Consider the following 8,184-nt stretch of genomic DNA (forward strand, 5'->3'; position numbering starts at 1 on the left):
TCTCCCCCTGTCTGGATGATGGTGGTCTTTCTCTACCTACATATGTCTGTGTGATGGAGGATCAGTGCTGCAGTGAACAGTGAAACCTGTGAAAGGACCCTTTGACAGCCTTCCACATGAAGTGGTAATGAATGAACTAGTAAACATTATGAGCATTATTAGCTAAAGCTAATCCACCTACATCAGTTTTAGTGCCAGTGACTGGGAGAGAACATTGCGTGGTGTCACATGTTGTTGGTTTTTAGTTTTATTTGTCATTTATATAAAGATAATATACATTAGACTAATTAAAGTATAAATCAGCGTTACTAATACCACCTTTTCCCTCTTTCTTTACCTGATTCTACACTCTGAGGAAAAAAGTAAGTCATCAGATGATCTGTAATAATTATATATTATGTGAATAATCCTAATCAGTTCACACTGTATAGGAATTAATGCAGTGTCTATCTCTTTTTCTCTGTATGTTGGATGAGTGGATGAAAGTGTCGTAACTGGGACATAAGATGAAATGAAGATCGTCTCATTGTTTATACCTAATGTAAGTACAGTGTTAGAAATGAACGTACTATGCAGGTACATGATTCATTCATCAAGGTACAAACAATGTACGTGTACCCTCAAAGGTACAACAGTGTTTTTAAGGTCCGATGTTTTACCTTACGTGAGTTTTTCCTAGTGGAAAAGTAGATATTTGTACCTTTTCATAACCAAAGTTTTAAATCATAACAATAAAACAAAAAGCCTGGAGACGAGCCGGCGTGTGTGGAGACAGTACAGTTCAGAAAATATAACTTCAATGGATTCTTGTACAGTTATATTCCCTGACTAAAGGTACTGGGATGTACCCCTGAGGGTACCACCACAGTGACAAGAGGGGTACTGCCCCAGTGACAGTGTCGTACCTTTATTCTGAGAGTGTATAAATGTAATTAAGAGAGATGGGAGATAAAAATCACTGATCAGAGACTTCCGGTTGGCTAGCGGAATGGAGTAGTGGTGTTTTTTTGGGCTCCTGCCACACAACTTGTAATTGACCATCTATACACTCAAATCTACTGAAACTAGTGATTACGACCTGTTTGATTGTGTTTTACACATACTGCCAACCAATATGACTTCTAAATCAAGCAAACAGGACAAGAAAAAAGAATATGCTTCTGCCGCTGGTCCCGCTGTTGACAACGCTACGTTGGCTAGCATGCTAAACAACCTCACAGCGGACCTGCTAACCAATCCTGACTCTCTGTCTGCAAGATTTGAAAACAAGCTTGGTGCCATTGAAACGAAATTAGACGGGATCCAGCCTAAAGTGAACAATCATGAACAGCGAATTTCCGATGTGGAATCTGGGCTGAACGATCTACAGCGCCTAGAAGCTCAGGTGATTGCTCTGGCTGCGGATAACGCAAAGCTCAAAGCCAAGGTTCTAGATCTGGAGGGGAGAAGTAGGCGGTACAATCTTCGCCTCATAGGACTGCCAGAATCGATCGAAGGTACGAGGCCAACAGTGTTTTTTTCTAATCTTTTGGTTGAGGTACTGGGGAAAGATGTGTTGCCTTCCCCTCCGGAACTTGAGAGAGCCCACCGTGCGCTTAGAGACAAACCAGCCGAAGGAGGAAAGCCTAGAGCAGTGATCATTTGCTTTCACAAGTTTCAAACGAAGGAAGCAGTGATCCGTTCGGCCCGGCAAAGGCGAGGTGAGCTGAAGTACAATGATACGCCGATATACATTTACGAGGACTACAGCCCCGAACTCCTAGAACAACGCGCAGAATACAAAGACGTAATGCACCAACTCTACACTCTCCACCTCAAGCCCTCACTGCAGTATCCTGCGCGACTGTTTATCAGGTCGGAAAATGGCAAAAGACGGCGCCTGACATCAGTGAGGGCAGCCGAGCAGTTTCTGGCCACGTACGAGCCTGCTTCAAGAACGGAGGAGGACTGATTCAAGCCAAGGCCCAGCTGAGGTGATATATTGCTACTGTTTCCTTTTTTCGTGAGATGGGCGAGTCGAATGCAGAGTCGGAGTACCGCTGACGTGAGTTTAAAAAAAAATGCAGGCACAGAGAGTCTGCGACCACTTCTAGGGTAGGCTATGCTTTTGTTTCATTTTTATTTTTCCACCGAGTGGTGTATGAGCATAAGCCTGGACTGCCTGTTCACTGCCTATGAAAAAGACTATGAACCTTAGTCACCATTGTATCGTTACCCTTAGTGTTAGCGGTGTTTAATTGCTTACTGAAGCCCTATAATTTGTAGGCCAAACGTGCCTGAAACGGCGTGGAAAGTTGAACTCATTCTGTTCTGTTTTTTTTTTTAGTTAGGCTATTGTTACTGTTTAGTCTATACTCACTCCTTTAAGTGTCATGCCGTGTAGAATGGTTGTATTTACTTGTTTATAACAAAACATTCTAATTATTGTGTGGTGGGAGAAGAGAGTGGATTAGAGCCCCGGGAGAATTTTGCTAAGTGAAGATGGCACGTTCGTGCAGGGATTGTGGGTATAAGGGGTTACTGGGAGTGGGTTGTACTGGAGACGGGTGGGGACAGGGTTTTTATTTTAATTATTTTATCTTTTCTTCCCCCCTTCCTTTCTTTTTCTTTTCCATCTCTCAGACACTGTGCTCTTGCATGTGCTCATTTTCCATGCATATTAATATCATGGTATATTATGCATACTTCACACAGAACTCACTGTTTGCATGGATAGTAAAAAGTCAGTGAGTAATATTCGTTTCATATCATGGAACGTCAAAGGGGCAAACCAAGCATTAAAAATAAATAAGATCATGTCTCATATTCAGGGGTTGAGAGGTGAGGTGGTGTTTTTGCAGGAGACACACCTGCGTACAGAGGAAGTTTTGCGTATTAAAAGGGGCCAGTTCAACCAACTATATCATTCCAAGTTCAAGGATAGGGCTAGGGGGGCCGCAATTCTAATTCAACGCCACATTCCCTTTGAGTTAGAAAAACTTGTAGCTGACTCATCTGGTAGGTTTGTTATAGTGTCAGGGCAGCTGTGTAACACCCCTGTCATCTTAGCCAGTGTTTATGCACCAAATTGGGATGATGATAAGTTTATATCCAAGTTTTTCACATCCATGCCCAATATTGACACTTACCATGTAATTATAGGGGGGGATTTCAATTTTGTTCAGCATCCTAACTTAGACAGATCTTCAACCAGACCACATTCTCTTACAAAGTCGGCCAAACTACTTTCATCCACCGCAACACAGCTGGGTTTTTCAGATCCATGGAGGTTTAAATTTCCAGACAAAAAATCATTTTCTTTTTTTTCACCTGTCCATCATTCCTATTCTAGAATAGACTTCTTTCTCTTAGACAACAGATTACTCTCTAATATATGTTCATGTGACTACCACAGTATCATTATTTCAGATCACGCCCCTACTTCTCTAGACATACGTTTTCCAACTTATAGACCTCCTCTGAAACGATGGAGATTTAGTTCAAGTTTACTAGCTAATGACCTCTTTGTTGAGCATGCAACGACCACCTCTCAGGTATTTTTTACAATAAATGACACTCCAGACATGTCAAGGGGCACTTTATGGGAAACCTACAAAGCATATCTGAGAGGCTATGTAATTTCTTATACAGCTTATCTTAAGAAAACAAATGTGAAAAGACAGACAGAGTTAACACAAATGATCACTGAAGTTGATGATAATTATTCTACTAATCCAGATCCTGCACTCTACAAAAGACGGTTACAACTTCATTCTGAACTAGCTCTTTTAACCACCAATGAAGCAGAACTGCAACTGCTTAAGTCCCAACAAAAATTCTTTGAGTCAGGAGATAAAGCTGGCAAACTCCTTGCCCAGCAGTCCAGAGCAGCCGCTGCCTCTAGACTAACCCCAACCATAAAATCACCATCAGGTATCACCCTTACTGACCCAAAAAGTATAAATGAAACATTTGCAAAATTCTGTTCTGACCTATATGCATCTGACCACCCTCAGTTAAACACACCCAATATACTCAATAATATTGTTTTCCCCACAATAGAACAGGAGTGGGTAGAAAAGTTAGCTAGCCCAACATCTCCATCTGAGGTTGTAAGTGCTATTAGAGCTTTACAAAGTGGTAAGTCACCGGGTCCACATGGTTTCACAGTAGAATTTTATAAGGAATTTTCCCCACTTCTTTCTAAGATCTTAAGTGATGTATATAATGAAGCATTGTCTGTTGGCCGACTACCCCCAACTTTAAATAATGCTACTATTTCTCTTCTGTTAAAAAAGGATAAGGATCCACTACTTTGTAGTAGCTTCAGACCCATATCGCTCTTAAATGTTGATTACAAGATTCTTGCTAAACTATTATCCCTTCGTCTCCAACAGATTCTACCAAAAATTATTTCGTTAGACCAAACAGGCTTTATGTTGGGTAGACATTCATCTCACAACACTAGAAGGCTTCTCGACATACTCAACACTCCCAGCTCCAGCGTCCCAGAGGTCGTGGTGTCGCTGGACGCCGAAAAAGCTTTTGACAGGGTAGAATGGGACTTCCTGTTTGAGGTAATGGATAGATTTGGGTTGGGCTCTGGCTTTATTTCATGGGTCAAATTGCTGTATTCATCCCCAGTTGCCTCTGTACAAACAAACAATACATTCTCACCTCCTTTTCAACTTCATCGTGGCACAAGACAAGGTTGTCCACTATCCCCTTTATTGTTTGCCATAGCCATTGAACCGTTAGCGATCTGGTTGAGATCTGAACCGAGATTTCAAGGTATTCTTCGCTACAACACTGAACACAAATTATCTTTATATGCCGATGACTTGCTCCTTTATGTATCCAACCCATCCACATCACTCCCAGTCACCTTAGACATCTTAAAAGAGTTTGGCCAACTGTCTGGCTACAAACTCAATTTGGGGAAAAGTGAAATATTTGCATTAAATGAGTTGGTTGGGGTTCTCCCGGACAGCATTGCACCTTTTAAAAGGGCGGACAATAGTTTTAAATATTTAGGTATAATCATAACCAAGACTCTGGCAGACACTTTCAATAAAAACTTTGTCCCCTTGCTTGTTAAGGTTGAGGATGACTTTGCTAGATGGTCCACTTTACCTTTGTCATTGGCTGGCAGGGTAAACCTTGTTAAAATGGCCATATTGCCAAAGTTTCTCTACCTCTTTCAACATATTCCTGTACTCATTTCAAAAAAGTTTTTTAATAAACTGAACAAATTAGTGTCTAAGTTTCTCTGGGCTAATAAACCTGTCCGTATACGGAGTAAAATATTACAATTGCCTAAAAGAGTAGGGGGTCTTGCTCTCCCCAATTATTGGGCAGCCAATATTCATAAATTGCTATATTGGACCGACACGCCCATGACCAACCAGCCTGCTTGGGTAAAAATTGAAATGTCTTCATCTCAATCCTCATTGAGGGCGTGGCTTTGTTCTCCCCTTACTTTGCCAACAGTGAATGCAAGCAAAAACTCAGTAGTCAGACAGTCCCTCAAAATTTGGTTGCAATTCAGAAGACATTTTGGCCTGAGAGACAGTTCAATTTATGCACCAATATTAAACAACCATAACTTCAAACCATCTATTATGGACTCTGCTTTTAAATTGTGGTTTGAGAGGGGCGTTGTCTCAATTCATGATCTTTATGATAGCGGCACTTTTATGTCTTTTACTGGATTATCAACCAAATTTAAGCTTCCTCCCTCCCAACTCCTTAGGTTTTTTCAAATTAGGGACTTTGTTCAGAAAAATTACCCTGACTTTCCAAATCTTCCTGTACGGACCTTAGTAGATAAACTTTTCTTGATGGACCCCAATCAGAGAAGAAATATTTCTCACATTTTTAGGGCATTAGACTCCACTACCGCTGTCTTTCCCCAACAAACAAAAAACTTATGGGAACAAGATTTAGGTATGACCCTTGAGGAGGACCAGTGGGCTAATATTCTACAATTAGTACACAACTCTTCTATCTGTGCACGACATGGTCTAATTCAATGCAAATTAATACATAGGATCTACTATACAAATCATAGACTGTCAAAATTCTACCCCAATGTCGCAGATACCTGTAATAGATGTAACCAGTCTCCTGCTGACCTCATGCACATGTTTTGGTCATGCCCTAAGTTGAAACATTTTTGGTCTGAAATATTTGGTACCCTCCACAAGGCCTATGATGTTGGGGAGGATCCCCACCCCCTCCCAGCTCTTTTTGGTATTATTCAAACTAAATCCTTTTCAAGCAAAGCCCAACACTGCATGGCTTTTTGTTCTTTACTGGCAAGGCGTTTAATTTTGCTTAACTGGAAACATACTGCACCCCCCTCTTATAGTCATTGGGTCAAGGAAGTTCTGTTCAATCTGAAGTTGGAGAGGCTTAGATTTTCCCTTAATGGTGCATTGAGTAAATTCAACAGGACTTGGGACCCCTTGCTGTCCATCATAGACACTGTAGACATTGAACCAGAAGAGACACAGGTCTGAGTTGTTTGTCTATTTATTTAGTAATTTTTTTTTTTTTTTGTCCCCTTTAGATTTTTTATCTAATAATTTTTTTAGTATTTTTGTTTTTTCATTTATTGTCCTCTTTTCCCTTTCCCTTTCTCTTCTTGTCCTCTTGTTTGTGATTTAATTTTACTTTTATTTATGCACCGTGCTTAACATGGGGTTGTTGGGATTTGTGTGTGGGAGGGGCGGGTGGTTGGGTGTGTTTTTTTTTTTTTCCTTCTGAATATTGTAAAACAAGTGAGAAATTTTTATGTTTGGGGTCCACCCCATCCTTTTTTTTGTATTGTTGTTGCTCAATAAAGAAATTAAAAAAAAAAAAAAAAAATCACTGATCATTTAGGTGAAAAATAGCAATGTTGAACAGAGTATTGACATTTTATTATGTATATTTTGATCCTGGTTTAAGTCCATTGTTCTTAGTCCACCTGAAGGTTCTGTGAAATCAGATAAAAACGCTGTTTACTATTTTAAACTGCAACCTGTTGAATGAAACTCTATCAATATATGTCTTATCTCAATTCAGCACATTACACAACTCTTTAAAATCATAGTAGAATTGTATTATGGCTCAAATATTCTGATATTCTGATTATTCTTTTCCATTCTTGATGTCTTTCTAAGTGGTTGTATATCTTGATGACACTGACATGAATTTTTTCCCTCCCTCTATTCCCAGATCTTCATTCTGAGGAATTCCATGGCGTAAAAAGTTAAGTAAACAAATTGTGTGAAATGATTATGTATGGTTTGAATATCTGTACACAGTTCTCTCTGTATGGAAATGAATGCAGTGTCTTCCTCTTTTTTCCATGTTGACTGAATGGATTAAAGTGTCTTCACTGGTTAACGGCTGCACTGGGACATAAGGTGAGGTAAACAGTGTCTTAGTAGAGTTTGTGCTTCTTTTCCATTTGAGTAAATGGTGGTAAATGCTTTTATGATTAGGTTTCTTGTTTTTTCTCTCTCACTTCTCTTCACATGTTGGAGCTGAAATCTTCTACCTTGGTGGGACAGACTGTGCAGTACTTTAAAACTTGAGACGACGGCAATAAAAGTAATGAAAACACTTTATTAAACGTTGTTTTATGCAAACATAAGGAATGTGTGTTTATCAGAGAATAAAATCATCCTGTATGCTTCTCTTTTATCTACATGTTGGTGGACTGAAATGAAAATGTCTTCATTCTGTCTTTTCTGTGTCCCAGAAGGTGAGATGAAGACTGACGAGGTTGAATGTCCTTTTTTACGATGTAAATGAACTGGTGTGGATTGTTCTTGCAGGTACAGTCTGGTTCTGTGCTGCTTGTTCTCTGCATGTTTTTCCAGGGATTCCTCTCCCCCTGTCTGGATGATGGTGGTCTTTCTCTACCTACATATGTCTGTGTGATGGAGGATCAGTGCTGCAGTGAACAGTGAAACCTGTGAAAGGACCCTTTGACAGCCTTCCACATGAAGTGGTAATGAATGAACTAGTAAACATTATGAGCATTATTAGCTAAAGCTAATCCACCTACATCAGTTTTAGTGCCAGTGACTGGGAGAGAACATTGCGTGGTGTCACATGTTGTTGGTTTTTAGTTTTATTTGTCATTTATATAAAGATAATATACATTAGACTAATTAAAGTATAAATCAGCGTTACTAATACCACCTTTTCCCT

The 8,184-nt window shown here is 39.8% G+C and overlaps 1 long non-coding RNA gene across 1 annotated transcript; it reads left to right on the forward strand.

Moving 5' to 3' along the window:
* The first annotated feature begins 7,275 nt into the window (after positions 1–7,275).
* On the forward strand, positions 7,276–7,938 carry LOC119265934. Its single transcript, XR_005131760.1, has 2 exons — positions 7,276–7,578; positions 7,730–7,938. It is a non-coding gene; the product is annotated as an uncharacterized LOC119265934 (long non-coding RNA).
* Positions 7,939–8,184: the final 246 nt, after the last annotated feature.

The sequence above is a fragment of the Pygocentrus nattereri genome, chromosome 18 (genome assembly GCF_015220715.1).
Source record: "Pygocentrus nattereri isolate fPygNat1 chromosome 18, fPygNat1.pri, whole genome shotgun sequence".
NCBI classification, from domain to species: Eukaryota; Metazoa; Chordata; class Actinopteri; order Characiformes; family Serrasalmidae; genus Pygocentrus; species Pygocentrus nattereri.